At 35.9% G+C, this 19578-nt stretch overlaps 1 protein-coding gene across 4 annotated transcripts in view; it reads left to right on the top strand.

The window, feature by feature from the left end:
- Positions 1 to 282: 282 nt before the first annotated feature.
- The window catches only part of NCOA3 (nuclear receptor coactivator 3), a 138823-nt gene continuing 119527 nt past the window's right edge, over positions 283 to 19578 (top strand). For 2 of the 4 annotated variants that reach the window (XM_036902041.2, XM_036902045.2), the window contains exon 1: positions 284 to 394. The gene's annotated coding sequence lies outside the window, so the exon portion shown is untranslated. Of the gene's footprint in view, positions 395 to 2963; positions 3870 to 19578 lie in introns of those variants that run through there. The other 2 variants (XM_036902043.2, XM_036902044.2) reach the window with 2 other exon arrangements.

Here is a 19578-nt window from a genome sequence, read left to right on the forward strand (position 1 = left end):
CTCCACAAATGTTAGATACTACTGGACGAAGGCAAATATGAAAAAACTAAGGGCAGGGCTGGGTTGCATTCCAGTACTGCGGACCCATCGCAGCTCCCAGGTGGTAGTGAGCGAAAGCAGCCGGAGGGGCGACACAACCCCGCCCTCTCGCCGCGCTTGCTGGGCGGGGTGGGAGCACCCTGCGCCCAGACCGCGCAAGGCCCTCTGGGACCGGTAGTGCTGGGTGTGGCCGTGGGACTACATATCCCGGCGGCCCCGGCGCCCAGGCTCTTGCCGCTGTAGCCTCAACCTCTTCACAGCGACGGCGGCGGCGGCGGCGGCAGCGGTGGCGGCTGAGGGCTGAGCGGCGAGTTTCCGATTTAAAGCTGGGCTGCGAGGAAAATGGCGGCCGGCGGTGAGTGGAGATAAAGGAGGAGCGGCGGAGGGCGAGGGGGTGGCGTGCGAGGCGGAGGGAAGAGGGTGAGTCTGCTCGGCTGCCACGAGCCGGCAGCTTAGGCTCAGCGGACACGCTGAGGGGCGCGCTGAGAGTTTTGGGGTGTCGGGGCCGCGCCACTTTCTTGCAGCTTGTGGGCAGCCCGCGGCCGGAGGACCGGAGTCGAGACTGGGCGGTAGCCGGCTTGGGAGTCCGAGGGGGTCCCCGCGCTGAGGGGTCACCTCGCGGAGTTTGGGGGGATCACGGGGGCCCACTTTTCCCTCCTGTCCTTAAAGTTTTATCTTTCCCCAGCCTTTGGGGCTGCTTTTGAAAGCTCCTCGCGTCCCCTTCCTCTCTCTGCCTTGGCTGCTTCGCAGTTACTCGGAAGAATTAGGGTGGGGGGAAGACCCCCTACACACCCCCACCCCAGCCTCCAAGTGGTACTCAGAATCGGATTGGATTTTTGTTGCTGTTTCCTCCTGCACTTGGGTATTTTACAAATTTTCACACAAATTATCTGCAGAATTTCCATTTTGGGCACGGGTAGGTTCTCAGCAGTTTTCTCAGTAAAAAGGCATTTTACTACCTCTGGTGTGAAGGCTGGGAAATGGCAAGTGGGACGTTGGATTACATTTGGGGTTTGGCTGTCTTTATTATTACTAGTTTTGACCTTCCCCATCTCTAATTTTCTTACGTACATTGATTCAGTTTGAAATGATTTAAATACACTGTCTTGCACTAGTCTTACAAAAGCAATCTATGAGCCGTTGGAAGGCTGAGTTGCTTCCTAGGCAGTTTGAGGGCACTCAGGATGGAAAAGTTAACCGAAAGAGCGGTAGTGAGAGGGAGAGGGCATCTTCTCTAAATCTCACTATCCGTGGGAGTTCGGGACTCCCAAATGGAATGACACGAAAGGTATATGACATTCTTCCAAAGTCGAAACTTTTTTCCCCCTCCCGAATGTGAAGACTTCCTTTTTGCAGTTTTTGAGCACACTTCAAAGCCAAACTGTTTTTGCTACTAAGCCTGTACTGTAAAGAAACAGGAAGGCGAGTACCAGCTGTCTTGGTGCAGAGGTTTTAAAAGGAGTTCAATGAGGTGAGTGAGAGTTGGTAGCATTGAGTGAGATTGCTGCATCTCCTTGGTTTAAATGCCTGCCCTCGGATCCACTGGCTGCAAGACAGCTTCCGTGTTTGTTGCAGCAGGTTGTTCAGAAGATGATGGAAAAAAAAATCATAGCTCTTGTGAATGCTGCATGAACTAAATGGAAAAACGGACTTATGTAAGTTCATGAAATGTTTATTCTTGAGAAAAATGTAAATGAGTTGCTTTGTTTATTAAGAGTAGGTTCTGTCAAATACGATTCCCAACTGGAAAGGTACAGAAACATTGAATAATGAGTCTTCACTCTAAACCCTCCGATTCCCCCTTCCTAGGAGGCAGGAACTGTTACTGGTTTCTAGACAATCCTTGGTCTTTGGAATAATTATGTTAAGATTTTCATTTGAAACACATCCCTGTTGGATACCAAAAGCAGGGAAATAAAATGAACATAAGGGGAAAATGTGGTGGGAATACTGTTTTCTTCTTACTGTCTTAGAAAAATATTGATAGCAACTAGATAAGCTCTTCTGAAATGATAGTTTATGTTGCCTTATCTGCTAACACCTTTAAAGAAATAATCTGTGGGGCTTTAGGATGAAGAACCCTGCCCAGGTTCATTGTTTGTAAGATGAAGCCTCTGTTTGTAACATGTAAAATGATATTGAACATATAGCTCCGGTCACTAGAGGTTGCTTCAGGTTCTGCATTTAAATGAGCAGTAATCTAGGTTGCCTTTGATCCTAAATTGTAGGGGTATTTTGTGTATTGATAAAGAGGACTTCATTGTCTTATCAGTCCTACTCCCCTCCCCAAAAAAGGGCATATGTCAGCTTTTGACATATGTAGAAGCACCTTTTAGATGTGAGGATTGTGGAGTAAGTGGGAAGCTGTAATATTTCTAGAGCAGTTAAAGGAAATGTTTCTAGCATAAAAGATTATCTATAGAGGTTTTTAAAATGCAAAACAACCACAGCATGATTATCAGGACTCCTACTTTTAAAAATATTAGAATCCTGGTTTTAAATATGCCAGTACTAAGCAATTCATTAAAAAATTTCAATGATTAGAGTTTAAGGTATTAGGGATTATACTAAACAATTCCACTGTATTTTGAAAGTGAGGATAGTGTGCCGTTTTTCTTCCTGCATGAGAATTATTTCTACAAATTGCCTCCCACCCCCTGAGCAAATAAGAGAAAATTCATTTAGTAAGGAGTGAGCCTTGACTGGTCTTTGTAAATAAACTTTCTTACTATGTTAGGGACATATTAAAGATAAAAGTTAAAAAATTCAGTCTTTTGTGAATTAGCAGTATAATCCTTGAATAGTCCTTTGACTTGAAGAGTATTGTGTTTTTGGGAAGTCTTTTAAAAGAATAATAAAAAAAACCATCTTTTAAAAATCTTACCCTGTTGTCCAAACTAAACTACTCTTATCCTATTCCTAATTGGTGTTAAAATAATGTCTTTAGGATTTCTTCCTCCATTTTTTTAGACTATATAATTTTAAGTGTTGTCTAGAGAATGTAGACTACTTCTGAAAACTTTTGATTTGTTGCACGTGTAGAAACGGTGTAGTGTCCAGTGGCTGTTTATCTTCATTGTAAAGCTAACACAATTAAACATTACTGTCAGTCTTTTAATGCTATCTAGGATTAGAAAATAAGTTGTTAGTCATGATTGAAGAGATACTGTAGTTTCTTGTAGGTTAAATCAGAGAGCATCTGTCTCAGTGTGGTCTAAATTTACTATTTGTAGTGTAGAGTATTCCTTTTTTGCTTTATTGAGTGGTTAAAGCTCTGGGAACAGAAAATTAGTATTAGGAATATATGTTAACTTATCTTTTTTCTCATAGTGCAACAGATTAAAGAAAATAGCGACAGTTTATATCCTCAGGGTAGCACTGAGATTGAATGCAGTAAAATCTAGGCATTTTCTTGCATTTTGTAAGTACGTTTTAGGGTGGGGGAGGGGATTACAAAATGAACATTTCACAGCTAAAGTGGAGGAGGGGCTCTATTGTAATGAGGCATATTCCTTTGTTAATGTTTGCTAGGTAAATTCATTTGGTCCATTGGTTTTCTGACAGGGTTTCTGGGAGATTATTTTGGGTTAAGGATGCAATTTATCCAGAGTCTAAATTTACTTTCAGCCCCCTAACAAATGTTGGAATTGAGTTGAATTTAATCACCTTTCCCTTCCCTGCCTTCTGGTGGAGAGTTGTTAAATGAACAGGAAAATGGCCAGAAGATACACAGCAGGAGTTGAAAGGAAGACCTGATTTATCCACAACTGGATGATCTTCTTAGACTACATATTGCCAGTTCCCAACATTGTCAACATTAACTCAATTTGGTAGGTTCTTTCTGCTGGCCTAGGTCAATTTACAGGGGAACAGTAATAAAGGTTTATTTAACTGTGTAGTAAACTTTGTGGCCTAGAGGGAAGTTTGACCTAACTGGCAAACAGGCTTTAGCTATTTCAAAGAATATTCTGAAAGCAAGTGAACTAGGCTTTTCTGTTTATTCTTTGTCCTATTTTTCTTTAGGAACATTTGGGTCCTAGTTTTTACTTTTCTATTGACATGTGCTAGGAATGAGTGTGGTTTTTTAAATCTGTTCACCTATGAAGGTATTCTTCTGAAATGCTTTATTTCCTTAGTTAGAGACTGAATGAGGGTTATGAAGCTTCACTTTTTGGAAACTAGGCTGACTAGATTATTAAATTCAACTCTTCATCATTCACATAATGGTCAAAAGAGGATATTGGCTTGGATATCACACAGTAATGGATAATCTACTCCCTGGGGCTTTGCTTTTGGTAGTGATGGCAGCTGAGTAGGAGTGGTGATGGCTAGATGGGAGAGGACTGCAGAAGTCAGCCTAATCCCCAATTAGGATAAGCCTCATGGTTAATTGAATGTTGAGTGTACAGGTTAAATCCCATTATAACAAACTCCAGGGGACTAGCCAAATTATTTTGTTGTACTGAGATTGAGCTTTATTGAATGTTGTTTGAAATAAATTAGTCTTTTTGTTTTTGTAATAGGTGTTGGAAAAATACGTCAATGAGGCAAGTTGTTACTCATGAACCAGTGTGTTTCACTTTAATTTTTAATGCTTTTGCCTTCTGTAAAAAGGAAAGAATCCATGTTGAGCTGGGCAGATGGCTTCCCCTCTCCCCACCACCACACACCTTGTCTCTGTCTGTAGAGTAGCTCCATTGGTTTATTTCAACAACCAGATAAATTGGTTAATCAAGTACTACTACCACCATCAAAGCGTGGTCAGAGGAAGTGGGAAATTCCCTAGGTTTCCAGGTGACTGCTGCTGGTAATTTTTTTATGTCCCTGACATCTTTTTAAAATAAACGAATATATTTCATTCTAGTGTGAACCTTTGTCATTAACAATTAAGGTAGCCCTTTACTGTTCAGCCCAATGTAGTTTTGAGATCTTTAGATCTCTGTACAGTATTGTTAAGAAAGTGATGGCAATATTGTAGTCTTTAACATACTTCCATATAAATATGAAAATTTTCAGAAACAGGATTAATATACATATGAGAAAAATACTGTTCTCATGTTTGGCCAGAAATACACTTTTTCCTTTCTGTTCTGTACTTTTAGATTGGTGTTCACCAAACTTTACGCATTTACTTTCCACCTTCATATCTAAGGCTAGCATTTTTAGTTTGCTTAGTTTTGATTGGGTGCAGCAAGACATTTTTGAAGTCATTCTCTTAAATAGATGTTCCATGAAGGAGGGAAAATCTGAAAGGGGGAATTTCAAAGCAACCTAAACAGTGTTTTGAAAGTTCTCAAGTCTAAAGAATAATGACTGACTAGTAGGCAGGAAGCCTGCAGTTGCATTGTGGTATTGTTCCTCCATCTTATGCATTTGAGAACTTGAGTACAAAAGAGGAGAAAGCGTGTGTGTGTGTGTGTGTGTGTGTGTGTGTGTGTTGGAGGGGTGGTGAGGGGAAGAAAGGGTTTTAACAAAAAAAGGTTGGGGGGAAGCTTTTAGAGTAAATATTCTTTGCTCTTGTGTTTAAGTGAAATCTAAAACCAAATTATTTCTACTTTGAGAGGAAATGTTTGTATATCATAATCTAAATGTCCTAAACTGACATTTTTATGAGATCTAATTGTTACTGGCTGAAAAAGCAGCATGATCATATGTTCTGTTTTAAAACAACTTTAATCAGAAAAAATCTGCACTTGAAAACCTTTTAAGTATTTTCCTCCAGTGTTGCTGATCAATATCATTTGTTAGCTTGTTACTTCGAAAAGAGTACTTAACTGTGAAGAGTTGAACATAATTTGCAAGCTTCTACAATAAGCTTTGTGTATCAGTCCCTGTAGGGTAGGTCTGTTTTTAAATCTGTAAAACAAAGGGGTGGAGTGTATGATCTTCCAAGGTTCCTTATATTAGAATCTATAAACTTAAAGCATCATGTAGGTACGTAGAATGGTTTTTTATTTAAATTTCATTGGTCAAACATTAAATGGATTAAACTCTTTATGCTAGATAATGGTATGGAGATTAAGGCTTCTGTGCTGACTCATGCATTTGGGGACAGGATGACTTTGAGGCCCTGCCTATGGAGTGTTTTCTACCAGCAGCAAAATGTGTGTGTGTGTGAGGATGAGATGGGGAGAGGAGAGGGCAGGGGAGAGACGGGGTGGAGGGACAGAGAGGGGAAGAATTTTCAACCCCTTCCTTCTGGTCTAAGAAAATGAAGTCATATTTTCTTTACTCTCAGTAAAGCTGTCATCAGTGAAATGGATTATGAATTTAAGTCACTCTGTAGAGTAGCTCTATCAGCTTGATTTTGTTTCCAGATCGGAATTTGGCAATTTTATTTGAAAGTATTTTAAGAATTACCCAGTGCTCTCCACCAAACCGTGTCTTTAGTCTATACATCTCTGTTCCATCCAAGCTTATCTCTCCTCTTCTACCTGCCTGGTGTTGGTTCTGTTTTATAATACTTTATCCCAGCCAAGGTAGTTGGCTTCACTGCTGTCAAAGGGAGTATTTCGCTGCACATAGGAAATTTAACTTCACCAGTGAGAAAAGTAATTCTGCATACAAGTTCTGTCCATTTGTTGTCAGTGGTATATTCATATAATAAGACAAGACTATTACTTTATTAACTTTTAAAAATAATTTCATCAGGAATCAATAAAATGAATTCAGGACATTTCTTTCAAAGTGCACAACTACCTCTAGAATATGGAAGCCTTAGGTGTATGAATCCCACATTAGTGAACCTGAAGTCATAACCTTGTCCAGTAATTGCTAGTCTTTCTTTTTTTTCCCCCACAGTACAAAAAAGCCCCCACATGTATTTTTAAAACAGACCTTGTATCACTGTTCTCTAATCCTAGAGGCCTTAAGCTTCAGTCATCTTTAATTTGCTACTTCTTGGCTGCTGCCCACACCCCCATACACACACATACTTAATTAGTGTTTATTAAGCTTGTACTACTTAAGGCACTGTGAGAATTAGGTGCACACAATCTCAGGTACTCACATTGCTTCAGTACAAGGCAATCTATTTTGGCTATAAATATAGGGGAGATTCAGAGGAGGAAAAGGACTCGTTCTCACCAAGTGATCACGGTGCAGGACTTTGAAGAATGAGCACAATTTTAATACGGAGAGACCATAGTTTCTGTTTGTCAAGAGCACAGAGGTAAAGACATGTCAAGACTTGATCATTTATTCAATTGAGTGATGGTATTGAATAAACTGCTTTTGTTTTTGCAGAATCCTATTGGTACATTTTTCTTAAATAAATATATTTTCATTACAATTCCTAAAATAGTTCAGGTCCTTTTTTTCTAGATTGTTGTAATAACTTTCAAATTTGTCTCTACTCTTTAGTCTTCTCTATACTTCTACCAGTTTAATCTTATTAAACATTTTGATCACATTTTTTTGCTTAAAAATCTAGAGTACAATCCATATTCCTTAACCTAATATTTTGTTCTTAGTCTTTTTTATTAATCTTTCACACTTTTGTTGTCCCTTGTTGCAGTTATGATTAATTTTTTCTGTCTCTTCTTCCTTACTATCTAGTGTGCTCATTAAGGTCCAGCTCAGATCCACTCTGATTTGAGTAAACATCCTGGACCACAACAATTGAAAATATGATTCTTATTTCCTGTTATGAATCTTAAATGCTCTCTTTACAAGCATAGGAATATTTATTGATCAGTAGGGCAGATTCAGTTAAATGGTCTGTTCTTTGAGGTAACGGACCAATCCCTATATAAGCTTTTAAAATCCTCTGTTATTTTTTTAAAAAATTATACTAATTTTAGGTTCCCCAAAATGATTGATGGTTTGGATGTGAATGTTTCTAGAGTTCAACTCTTAATTAAGTCAGTTTTTCTGGAAATTGAGATAAAATTATAGTTGTAAGGATTTGCTTGGGACCTATGTCTCCTTCATAGTTGTCCCAGATTAATCATGTCTGGGCTCTAGAATACTTTGCTATTTCCCAATTGCCATAGGACCAGACAGTTCTGTAAATTGTTCAAATGTTTTTATTTAGTACCACTGTTCTTCAAAGAACTGTGCTAAACATTGTGGGCATTAAAATCCCTTTCTGATCTAGGAGCTTATAATGTAGTTAAAAATAAGTATAATTGAAAAAACATAGTTGCAGCAACATAAATAAGTGGTCCAGAAGTTCAAAGGAAAAAAAAGGCCATTTTCAGCTGGGATTGTTAAGAAGACTTCATGGAGGAGTTAGTAGATCTAAAGTGAATTAATTGCTGTTTCTAATCTCCCCATCTTTTATTCTGTAGTGCTTAGATATAATTTAAAAATTATGTATATATAGTAAAAAAATGTAATTTTTAATCAAAGAAGGCATAAACGTGGTAGGTAGAGTTAAAGCAGTACAAAAAGCTATACTGAAAAACTAAGATTCCTGGTACCCCCAGGTCATTGGTCTTTATAGCTAACCCCTTCCCCAAAGGCTACTACTGTGAGAGGATTTTCTATGCATGTGATTATGAATGGCTCTTTTCAGTTTTTTTCCTATTCTCACCCCTTTCCTCTTTACTTACTTATTTATTTATTTTATTTTTATTTTTTTATTTCTGCTATCATTAATCTACACTTACATGAAGAACACTATGTTTACCAGGCTCCCCCTCCTCTTTATTTTTAATTGACAAATGGGAGCACAGTGGGCTTCCACTATTTTCACTTAACAAAAGAACTTGGAAAGTCTTCTATACCTCATGTTTTTAAAAGGCTATATAATATTCCAATGTACAAATGGACGGGACATAACTTATTTAACCAGTCTTCATTGCTATTTCCAATCTTCTATTTTGAATGATGCTGCAGTTGAATGATCTGTAGATCTGTGTGTGGGCATGAATATGTTTTAGTACACAAATCTTGAAAGTGGAATTTCTGAATCAAAGGAAAATGTACATTTAAAATTTCAATAGATCTTTCCCAGTTGACTCCAAAAAGGTTATGTTAAACTTATGCTCTCACCTTTTGTGTAGAGTGCCTGTTTCTCTTTTGTTATTAATCTTTTTAAAAACTTATTCTTTATGGTTGCTTGACTGCTTGAAGGCATGAAATCTTCTGTTGTTCATTGTTTGAGTTGGAAACTAAACTGCTTCCCATGGTGTCCCCAAAACCTTTCATATAATGTGACCCTAATCTACATTTCCAGCATCATCTCCTTAATTCTATCTACTGTCTTATACTTTAGTTCCTTTTAAGTCACTGTTGCTCTACCTTCCCTCTCTTTCCCCAGTAAAATTCCCTTTTCTGTGTTCTGATTCATATGCTTGGATATAAAAGATAAAATCTACCATTTATCAAGTGTTGTCTGCTAAACATACATCTCATTTTAATAGTCTGTGTTTTTTGCTGTAGAGCTCCCTCCTTTTTTTTCTTTAAATGAAGTCTTATGTAAACCCTGCTCAAAATAGAAAAGGTGATTCTATTAAAGTCTACTTTCTGAGTTGAAATTTAAACTGTTTACTGGTTATAAAGGCAGTGAAAATGAAAACATGATGGATGTAAAATTTGAAATTGGGTTACGAAGAACAGTTACAGGCCTAAATCAATTTTTGCCTCATTTATTTCTATATTAAAATCCCAGCTCATACAGTTATAGTTTGCAAATGTCTCAGTTCAAAAATGTTTTTTGAACTACATGACAGGTGGACATGGGGCAAATTCAAAAGGTGCTAAACGACTAGAGGGCTCTCAGCTCTTTCCCAGCCATCTCCCTGTTCTATTGAAGTATAACATATATTCAGAAAAGTGCACAAGTACAGCTCAGTAAGTTTTTATAAAACGAACACACCTAAGTAACTGGCACTAAGCAGCCCTATTCTGGACTGTATACTTTTGAAATGACTTTAGAGAGGCTTCATGGGTATATTTATAGCTACTAAGTTCTTTCTAATGTTTATACAGTGTTCCATTCTATGGATATATCACTATTTATAGTTTGTATTACTACAAAATTGTAAATGAATATCTTCATACATATTTCTTTGTTCCTGTGTTTTTTATAAAGATAGAAAAATTTCTGGAGGTAGGATTTTAGTTTATTAAAAAGAATGAATTTAAAATTTTTATAGACACTGTGCTTGCTCCCTATAGAGGTTGATTCAGTTTACAAATCTACCCAGCAGTGCATGGAAGTGCCTGTGTCCCTCATTTCTGAGTGATACATTACATCAAAATTTTTGATTTGATAAATTTAAGAGATCTTTCATATGTTTCTTCTAGTACTTTCATGGTTTCTTTTTTGTTTTTAACATAACCTGTACAATAAAAAAACTAAAAAGTGTAAAAAAAAAAGCCAGTTAGAATATCAATCTGGCAGCATAGATTAATGAGGTGGTAGACTGCAATATATTGTAACTATATATATGTTTCTTTTGGTGTGTTTAAAGATGTTTAAAATTGCCTATATAACATTCAGGTATGCTTTTTTTATTTTTACAAATCTGCTTTATTGAGGTATAACAATAAAATTCAGCCTTTTTAAGCTTGCAGTTTGAGTTTTGACAAATTTAAACAGTTGTGTTACCACCACCAGTCAGGACACAAAACATATCCATCACTCCAGAAAGTTCCTTCTTGTCCATTTGCATTTAGTTCCTTTTTGGGTTTTTTGTTCATTCAGCCAACCACTGTTCTTTCTTTCACTGTAAGTTGGTTTTTTCCTTACTTTTTTTTCAACTTTAGTGAGGTATAATTGACATTCAATTAATTGCATATGTTTAAATTGTAAAATAAGAGTTTTACAATTAATTTTGATTTGATGTATAGATCTACCCATGAATCCATAACCACAGTTACAATAATAAGTATCTATTACCTTGAAAAGTTTACTTGTATCGCTTTGTAATCCATCCTTCCCCCATCTTTAGGGAATTACTGATGTGTCTTGGGTTGCTAAATATTAGTTTGTATTTTTGAGGATTTTATATAAATGGAATTACACAATATATGTACTTTTCTTGAGGGGGGTTGGCATATTTCACTTAGTATAGTTATTTCGAGATTCATCCATGTTGGCATGTATCAATAGTTTTACTTCTTTTTATTGCTGAGTACTATTGTCTTGTATAGGTATACCACAATTTATCCATTCACTTGTTGGTGAACATTTGGATTTGTGTCCAGTGTTTGGTTCTCAAACATAGACTTCTCTGACATTTGTGTGCAGAACTTTGGATATATATGCTTTTATTTTGCTGAAGTAAATTCCCAGGAATGGAATGGCTGGGTTAAAATTAAAAAATTTTAAGAAATGACCACCTGTTTCTCAAAGTCGTACCATTTTACATTTCTCCGAGAAATGTATGATAGTTCCACTTGTTCCATGTCCTTACCAACACTTGGTATGGTCAGTTTTTTTATGTAGCCATTCTAGTGGGTGCATAGTGGTATTTCATTGTGGCTTTAATTTGAGTTTCCCTAATGACTGATGATGTTGAGCACATTTCATGTGCTTATTTGCCATTGACATATCCTTTTTGGTGAAGTATCCATGTCTTTTACCCACTTTTAAGTTGGGTTGCTTAGCTTACTGAGATACCAGAGTTCTTTGTGTATTCTAGATATAAAACTTTTTTCTTTGGATAAATGTTTTAGAAATTTTTGAGTCTGTGTCCTGCATTTTCATTTTCATAACAGTGTTTTGGGAAGAGCAAAAGTTTTTAGTGTTACTGAAATTCAATTTATTGATTTTTGTGTTTCATAGTTCATGCTTTCTGTCACATTTAAGAAATCTTTGTCAAACTCAAGGTTATTAAGATTTTCTCATGTTTTCTTCCAGAAGTTTTATAGTTTTAGCTCTTAAATTTTGGGTCCATGATCCCTTGGATTAATTTTTGTATGGTACAAGATAAGAGTTGAGGTTCATATTTTGGTGTATGGCTATTGAATTTTTCCAGTACCATTTTTTGAAAAGATTATATATTCCCCATTTAATTGACTTGGCACCTTTGTTGAAAATCAAATAACCAAATATGTGTAGGTCAAATTTTCTCCTATATATATTCTAAATATGTCTATCTTTACCCCATTCTTGAAATCAGGGTAAGTTCTCAAATTTTGTTGTTTTTTTTCCAAATTGTTTTGGCTATTCTAATTTCTTTGCCTTTCTATATAATTGTTAGAATCATATGGTTGATTTCTGCAAAATTTCTGTGATAATTTTGATTGTGATTGCATTAATCAATTGATCAATCTGGGAAGAATTGTTTTTTTAAAAATACCATCTTCTGTTCCATGAACATGTTGTATATCTTTCTATTTATTTAGGTCTTTAATTTCTCTTAGCAGTGTTATGAAGTTACCAGTGTAGATCTCACAAAGCTTATCAAATTTATAAGTTCTATATTTTAAAATGATTATAAATTTAAAATTTTGATTTCTAATAATTGTTGTTAGTACACATAAGTGGTTGATTTTTGTATATTCGTCTAGTATCCTGTATCCTTGCTAAACTCATTTTTTAGTAGTTTTTACATAGTTTATGTAGATGATCATGTTTGTGAATAAAGGCAGTTTTATTTTTTCCTTTCCAATTAGTATGCCTTTTCTTTCTTTTTTTCTTTTTTTGCTTTATTGTAATGTCTGCTGCTTCCATTACCATGTTGGGATTTTGATTGTGATTGCATTGAATCAGATGATTACTTTGATCAGTTTGGGACAATATCTTGGACATGTTCTTAGTGTTGGGGGTAAGCATTCAGTTTTTCACCATTAAGATGTTTAGGTCTGCTCATCTGTCTCTGTGTCACTATTACTACCTCTCTGCTCCTTCCCCTTGTACTGATAAAGATTTTAGTGCTCTTTTCATGGTTTTTGTGCTTAACTGTTCTCCTGATTGTATGACCTTTTGAATGCTTCCACTAAAAAGTAATGAGAGATCAGCTTTCACAATGTGTTATTTTTCACATTTAGTATTTATATTTAATTATTGTGACTTTAAATTGCATAATTATTTCCCTGAACATTTTTTCTTTCTTATTTGAAAGGAGTGACTCTTCAATTTACTTACCAGTTTACTTGACTTAGTATGATTTGAAGGTATATATTTTAATTCTTTTCTGTCTGAATTATTCTTTCTGTTATGTTGGAATTCTGGGATATTTTGCAATTTACATCTCTGAAGTCTAGTTTAAAAAAACAGTGGAAATTTCCAACTTAAAAAAAATTCAACTACTGGTCTAATAACTGCTTTGCAGGAAGAAAGAAATATGAAAAAGAACCGCAGACGTTCTGGATGTCAGCCTGTGAAATTTTCCATGATTTTCCATAATAACATGCAGGCATGCTTATACTGCTGGATTCAGTGCAACTGCAGTGGAATTTGAAGCTACTCTATCAATGATAAAATGGCATCTGGCCAGCTTTTAGTGAGCAGTGCATAAATTCTCAGATCTAAGGTACTGTTATGTTTGTTTCCTCTCTGAATAGTGTGGCCATAACACTGAACTTCCAGAATTATTTAAAAATCTGATTCCAAAATTCCTAAGTTTTAGTTTTAAGTGAATTTTGATTTCTTTATTCAGTATATTTATTACACATCTGAAAATATGGATATATAATGTTATTCTTTTAGTTACAATGCTGTTAATTCTTACAAGATTTTATACTACATTGAAGAAAGGCCAGAAAATTAAAACAGAGTTTGTAAAAGATCTGCATAAGCTCAATATTAATTTGGCGTGATTCAAAAAATATTTTAATGTCTACTTCACGTTTCTGTTAATCTTTCAGAGGGTCAATAGACTTTATATTAAAACTGATGATGGTGTTTGGCTGAAATTTAAAGGCAAACGGTATTACACTGTGGTCCCAATGAGAGAAGTCTGGGGTGCCCAGTTGTGTAAACTGCAGAGCAGAGTGATGATAAGATTACAGATTCATTGTAATTGCACACTTGTGCCTTGTTTTTCACCTCTTTCATGGCAAACTCCTAAGAGTGACGTTAAGGAATGAAACTGAAAAAATTAGATTTTATAAATTGACCTTTTAAGCTCTTAAACATTTCTGCAATGAGGAATTTCAGTGTTCAAAGTGACACAGATCTACATTCATATCTTTGTGTGTTTTAACACTGATAAGTCACATTTTGGGGAAAACATATAATATGTATCTTCTTCAGGATTATTAGGTCTTAGATTTGAGCAAGAACAGCATTGTGACATAACAGTGGCCTCTGTGGCTTCTCTGTGATCTCCCTGTACAGTCTCTTTCCTCCTCTGATCTTTCCTGTATCTATAACTCTTCTCTTATCCTCTTCATGCCCTTCCTCTTCTCAGCCATCATTCTATCCAGCTGTTTTAACCCTTTTCTCTCTGCTTAAATTTTCTTTTGGCTTATAGTGTGTGTGTGTGTATGTGTGTGTGTGTGAATTTTCCATCCTTCAAACCTTTCACTTTTTCTAGTTGCTCACGTTAACCAGGTCTCTACCTTTGGAAGGTTTCTTTGCTTCAAGTGTTGTCTGCTCCTCTTGGATTGATTTCTTTTAGTCATCGACCCCTCAGACACATACATCCTCACTCCCTCCCAAGTCCTTTAACTATCATTTCTGTCTCCATGTTTTCATTTATTCTTCAGAGATTTATTGAGTGCTAGTCATGTGTCAGACTAGTCTCTAGGTGTTAAGGATATACCAGTGACCAGAATGGCTATGAAAAAAACTGCATAAGGTGACTGGAAATTGGTATGTGTAGGTATAGTGGGGTTTACACACTTTAGGTGAGGAGTCATGGTAACCTCTGAGAAAGTAACATTTAAGTGGAGTCCAGGAAGTAAGCCTTGTGAATGTTGGGGGATGGGGAGTATTCTGTGCAGAGGGAACATCTAGTGAAAAGGCCCATTCTTTTGTGTGTTTGAGGAACAACGAGGTGGCCAGTGTGCTGGAGCACAGTGAACAAAGGAATAGGTAATAAGAAAAGAAATCTGAGAGGTAACAATGTGGCCTTGTAGGTAGTTAGAATGTCTTCAGCTTTTATTTGAGCAAAATGGGGAATGACTGCAGTTTTTTTTTTAATTTCAAAAAAATCTAATAATCATTTTACCACCCTCCAATTAAAGCATTTCATTTTTTATTGCAAAAGTAGTTGATGTCTGTTCATGTGGAGAACACAAAAAAGTACAATGGAGAAAATAAAGAGCAAATAAAGAGTACCAGTAATCCTTATCATCTATTATCAAAGATTTTGTGTGTCCATCTTTTCACAACTTTTTCTTTGTGCTTGTACTCATATAAGTATACCCATACACTCCTGCCCCCTACATTGTAGGGTGGCTTTAAAGAGGTCCCTCCATCTGTTTTGTGAAAAGTGGCCTTTAAGAGGGCAAGAAGCAGGGAGACCTTTTAAAAGGTTATTACTGTAATCCAGATACAGGTAATTTTGATTTAGACCTTGGTCGTGGCAGTGAAGGTGATAAAAGGTGGTCAGAATCTCTATGTATTTTGAAGGTAGAGCCAACAGAATCTTGTGATTTCGTGGGGGTGGGGGAGGGGATGGCATGTGGAATAGGGTGGGGTGGGGCGGGGCAAGAGAAGGAGGGAGAAATCAAGGGTGACTCAAGTTTTTGGCTTGAGCAACTAGAAACCTTTGGTTTCATTTTTTTTTCTTCTCAAACTACCCATCGAAGGTTCAGTTCTGGTTCTGTCTTTTATTGTGTGTTTTTCCTGTTCATTTGAACACATGATGATTTCTTCACTAAGCTTCTAGTCTGCTCTGCCCAGCTTGGCACTTGGACACCCCCCACTAAATGCTATATGTAACAAATTATTTCACTAGCGTTAGTTACCCTAACTAGGTAGTGAGCCCTTTTACTGGATCATCCTGAATTTATTAATCTGATCAGGGACTAATACTTTGAGAATGGGTGGGCATTCAGTAAATGTTGATTAATTAGACACTTCTCAGGCTTGAGAACACATATGAGAAAACCTTAAAGTAAACAAATGCCTACTTCAGCTTTGCTCTGGTATACTGGCATCTTTGGGGATGAATTGTTTTGATAGTTTTTTTCTCAGTTATTCTTAATCTAAAAAACCCATTAAATACTTTTTATTTCTGTAAAATGTTATGCATTGTCTTGAATTCTGCAGCAGTATGAAGACTTTTTAAAAAAAATAATTAATATTTATTGTTTACTTGGTATGTGTAAAGCATCCAAGGAGGTACAGAGGAATGAGAAAATGTCCTTGCCCAGAGAGGAGTTTATGCTTTGGAGCAGACAGCATAACATATGTACAAATATGTCTGCTTTATGAACACAACATTGTGTTACATTGCGTTGTGATTTAATGGAAAACAAATTGTTATAATGTCTTTACCATTCTAAATGTTGTAGAGGTTCTTTGCCCCTTTATTAAATAGTGCTGGACTTCTGTGCTTTGGATTTTTTTTTTTTAATTAAAGTATCACTGATATACAATCTTATGTTCTTACGTTGGTTTTAAATATACAACACAGTGGTTCAACAGTTACCCATATTATTAAATTCTCACACCCTCTAGTGCTATCAGTATCTACCAACATAGTAAGATGTTACAGAACCATCAACTGTATTATCCGTGCTGTACTACCCTCCCTGTGACCAACCGATATTGTGATTGTGAATTATTGAGCCCCTTAATTCCCTCCCGCTCCCCCCAGCCCTCCCAGGCCCCTCCCCCTTGGTAACTACTAGTACCTTCTCAGTGTCTGTGAGTCTACTGCTATTTTGTTCCTTCTGTTTTGCTTTGTTTTTATACTCCACAAATAAGTAAAATCATTTGGTATTTGTCCTTTTCCACCTGGCTTATTTCACTGAGCATAATTGGGTTCTTTCTTATTTTTTAAAATAGTTTTTCACTTATTCCTAGCTGTTATTACTTGCTAACATCAAGTGTGTTTACAAGGAGATCTTCAACTACAGTTCACCCCAAATCTTTAACTAAAAGTTTTGGAAAGATGCGCTTGCACATATCATAAGGTGATATTTAAAAATATAATTTGCTATTACCTAAATTGTTTGACAAATAGCCAGAATTCTTATTCCTCTTTCAAATGAATTTGTTTTATTTTCAGTAACTAGAGATGATGTTATGTCCCTCCCTATACTTCCTCCTTTTTTTTTTTTTCTTCTTTTTTTTAACTTTTTAAAGCCTCTGTTCTGGCTGTTTTGCTTTTACCCAAACCTTTACTTACACTAAAAAAGCTTGGATGTCCTTCTTTGCTTCCAAGACTTCACTTTGTGTCTTCTTGGTAAGATTGAAAATTTTGTCCAAAGAAAATCTAGGTAGTGTTGCCTAGGTAGTGTTGTGTTTTAGTATCTTTCTTGGATTGATTAATTTTTTCAACTTTTGGGACAATCTGTTGACTGAATTGTGATTTTTGACTTTTCCATTCTTGTGCCATAGAAAGTATGTACTAATAGAATGTAAATTCTTTGAGGGCTGGGAGTTAGCTTATTTTGTTTACTGCTATATAACTACTGCCCAGAATGGTGGCATGTACATATAGTAGGTACTAAAATATTCGTTGAATGAATGAGTAGCAGTAGCACCAATTCCTATTTATTGAGCATATACTATATGCCGAAGTGCTAAGCACTTTGAATGGATTTGGTGGTATTTCCATTTTACTGCTGAATAAGTTGTTTCTGGTCCATATAGTAGTGTATGAGTGGGTGGAAAGGAAGAGGGAGATGAAGCTAGAATCTATTGATGATGACAGTCAATCAGTACCAATCTAGTCAAATTTAAGATGCTATTGGTTATACAACACATTTTATGTACCACTAAGTAAGAAAGTGTAAAACTGCCAATCAAATTAGTGGATACTTGTCATTAGCATGACTCATTCTGATTTCAAAGATGTAAAAACATGAAAAAAATTTAAGAATCTCTAAGGAATACTAGAAATTTTACATAAACTCTCATTTAACAATCATAAATAAAACCTTCTGTAGGTAGTGTTGTTACCTTCATTTTAGAGATGAAATGAAAGTTTATGGGTTAAATTCACAGTTCTCAAGCTAGAGGACCCAAATTGTAGTCTCCTATTTTTCAGAGGCCATGCCCTTTTTTACCACCCCATGTTACTTCAGGAGTCTTGGAAACAAAATAGTACATTGACCTATCAACTGGCTTGAAGATTCTTAGTTGGCATGGCTTTACATGTTTTAATGGAACTGGTGTTTTCTTTTAAAATCAACAAATATTTTTCTATTTACTGTGTGTCAGCTACTCTGTTTTTATGTGTATACAAAATAATACAAGGCCTTATCTCTTCCTTTCAAGGAATTTACAGTCTATTTGGGAGATGAGAAATAAACATGAAAGTTAGATAAGTAGAGAAGATTTAAATAACATTTCAGAGAATAATGAAAGAGGTTTAACAAGGCAGTGCAGGATTAATTGCCAAATAAATTGTACAAATAATTGCTTTTGGAGTTCAGAGGAAGGAGAGATCGCTTGAGGCTGGAGTAATCCAGGGAAGGATTTAAATGAATTCCTGGGAGATAGTTTCAGTTAGTGACATTATTTACTTACTTTAAAATTGTATTAATGTTGGTTACAAATGGAACTGCAAACTGTTGAATACGAAGACTTCGGTATATTCTGTTTTTTTCCCTGTATGAGAGCAGAGGAACCAGCTGCCATAGAAAAATTGAAGAAATTACGTGTTATCAAGTAGATGAGGAAAGTACTCATTTTAGAAGAAAGACCTTTGGGCGAAAAAAGAATAGGGAACTCCCCTTCCCCAAATGCCTGAAGTACCATCCTTGCCACATTTAAAATCAGTTGCACTTTCTGAAGCATTGCCAAGGTTACTGTCTGTTGTTCATAGAGTTCATGGATGAACTTCTAAAGGTTTGAAGCAAGCATTAACTCCCTTTATGTTACTAATGTTTTCTGTATTTTGAAATAGGGTCTGTTAGTTAGAGATGTTTAGGAAACAAGAATAGTCAGCCATGTTTTGGGAGGATATGATTGGCAGTGTTTCAGACTATCTCCCTGAGTCAGACACTCAACATTATTGTAAAGTGTATTGCTTGTTTATTAAAAAGTTATAATAATTTATTAGTACCATCAAAAGCAAAACTGTAAAGGCATGGCAAGCAAGAGAATTGCATTTTGCGCCTTGATGGATAATCTTGGGCGTTTTACTTAACCTGGAGAGATCTGAATTACCTCACACCTAAGGTTTTTTCCCTATTTTTTAAAAAACATTTTTTAAACATTGGTAATACAAGTACATGGCTAACAAAAAATTCAAACTCTACAAAAACTGTTCACAAACATATCTGTGTCTTTATAATCTATTATGTCTACTCCCTTTTTTTATCAGCACAAACTGTAGTATATTAAAAACATTTTGTACATCGTTACATCAAACAGTATAATATTATATATTTTATTTTGGTATCATTAATATACAATTACATGAGCAACATTGTGGTTACTGGATTTCCCCATCTAACAGTATATTTTGAAAATGGTTTTGGTATCAGTACATACAAATCTAAATTCTTCTTTTTTAA

Source organism: Manis pentadactyla, chromosome 5 (assembly GCF_030020395.1).
Source record: "Manis pentadactyla isolate mManPen7 chromosome 5, mManPen7.hap1, whole genome shotgun sequence".
NCBI lineage: Eukaryota > Metazoa > Chordata > Mammalia > Pholidota > Manidae > Manis > Manis pentadactyla.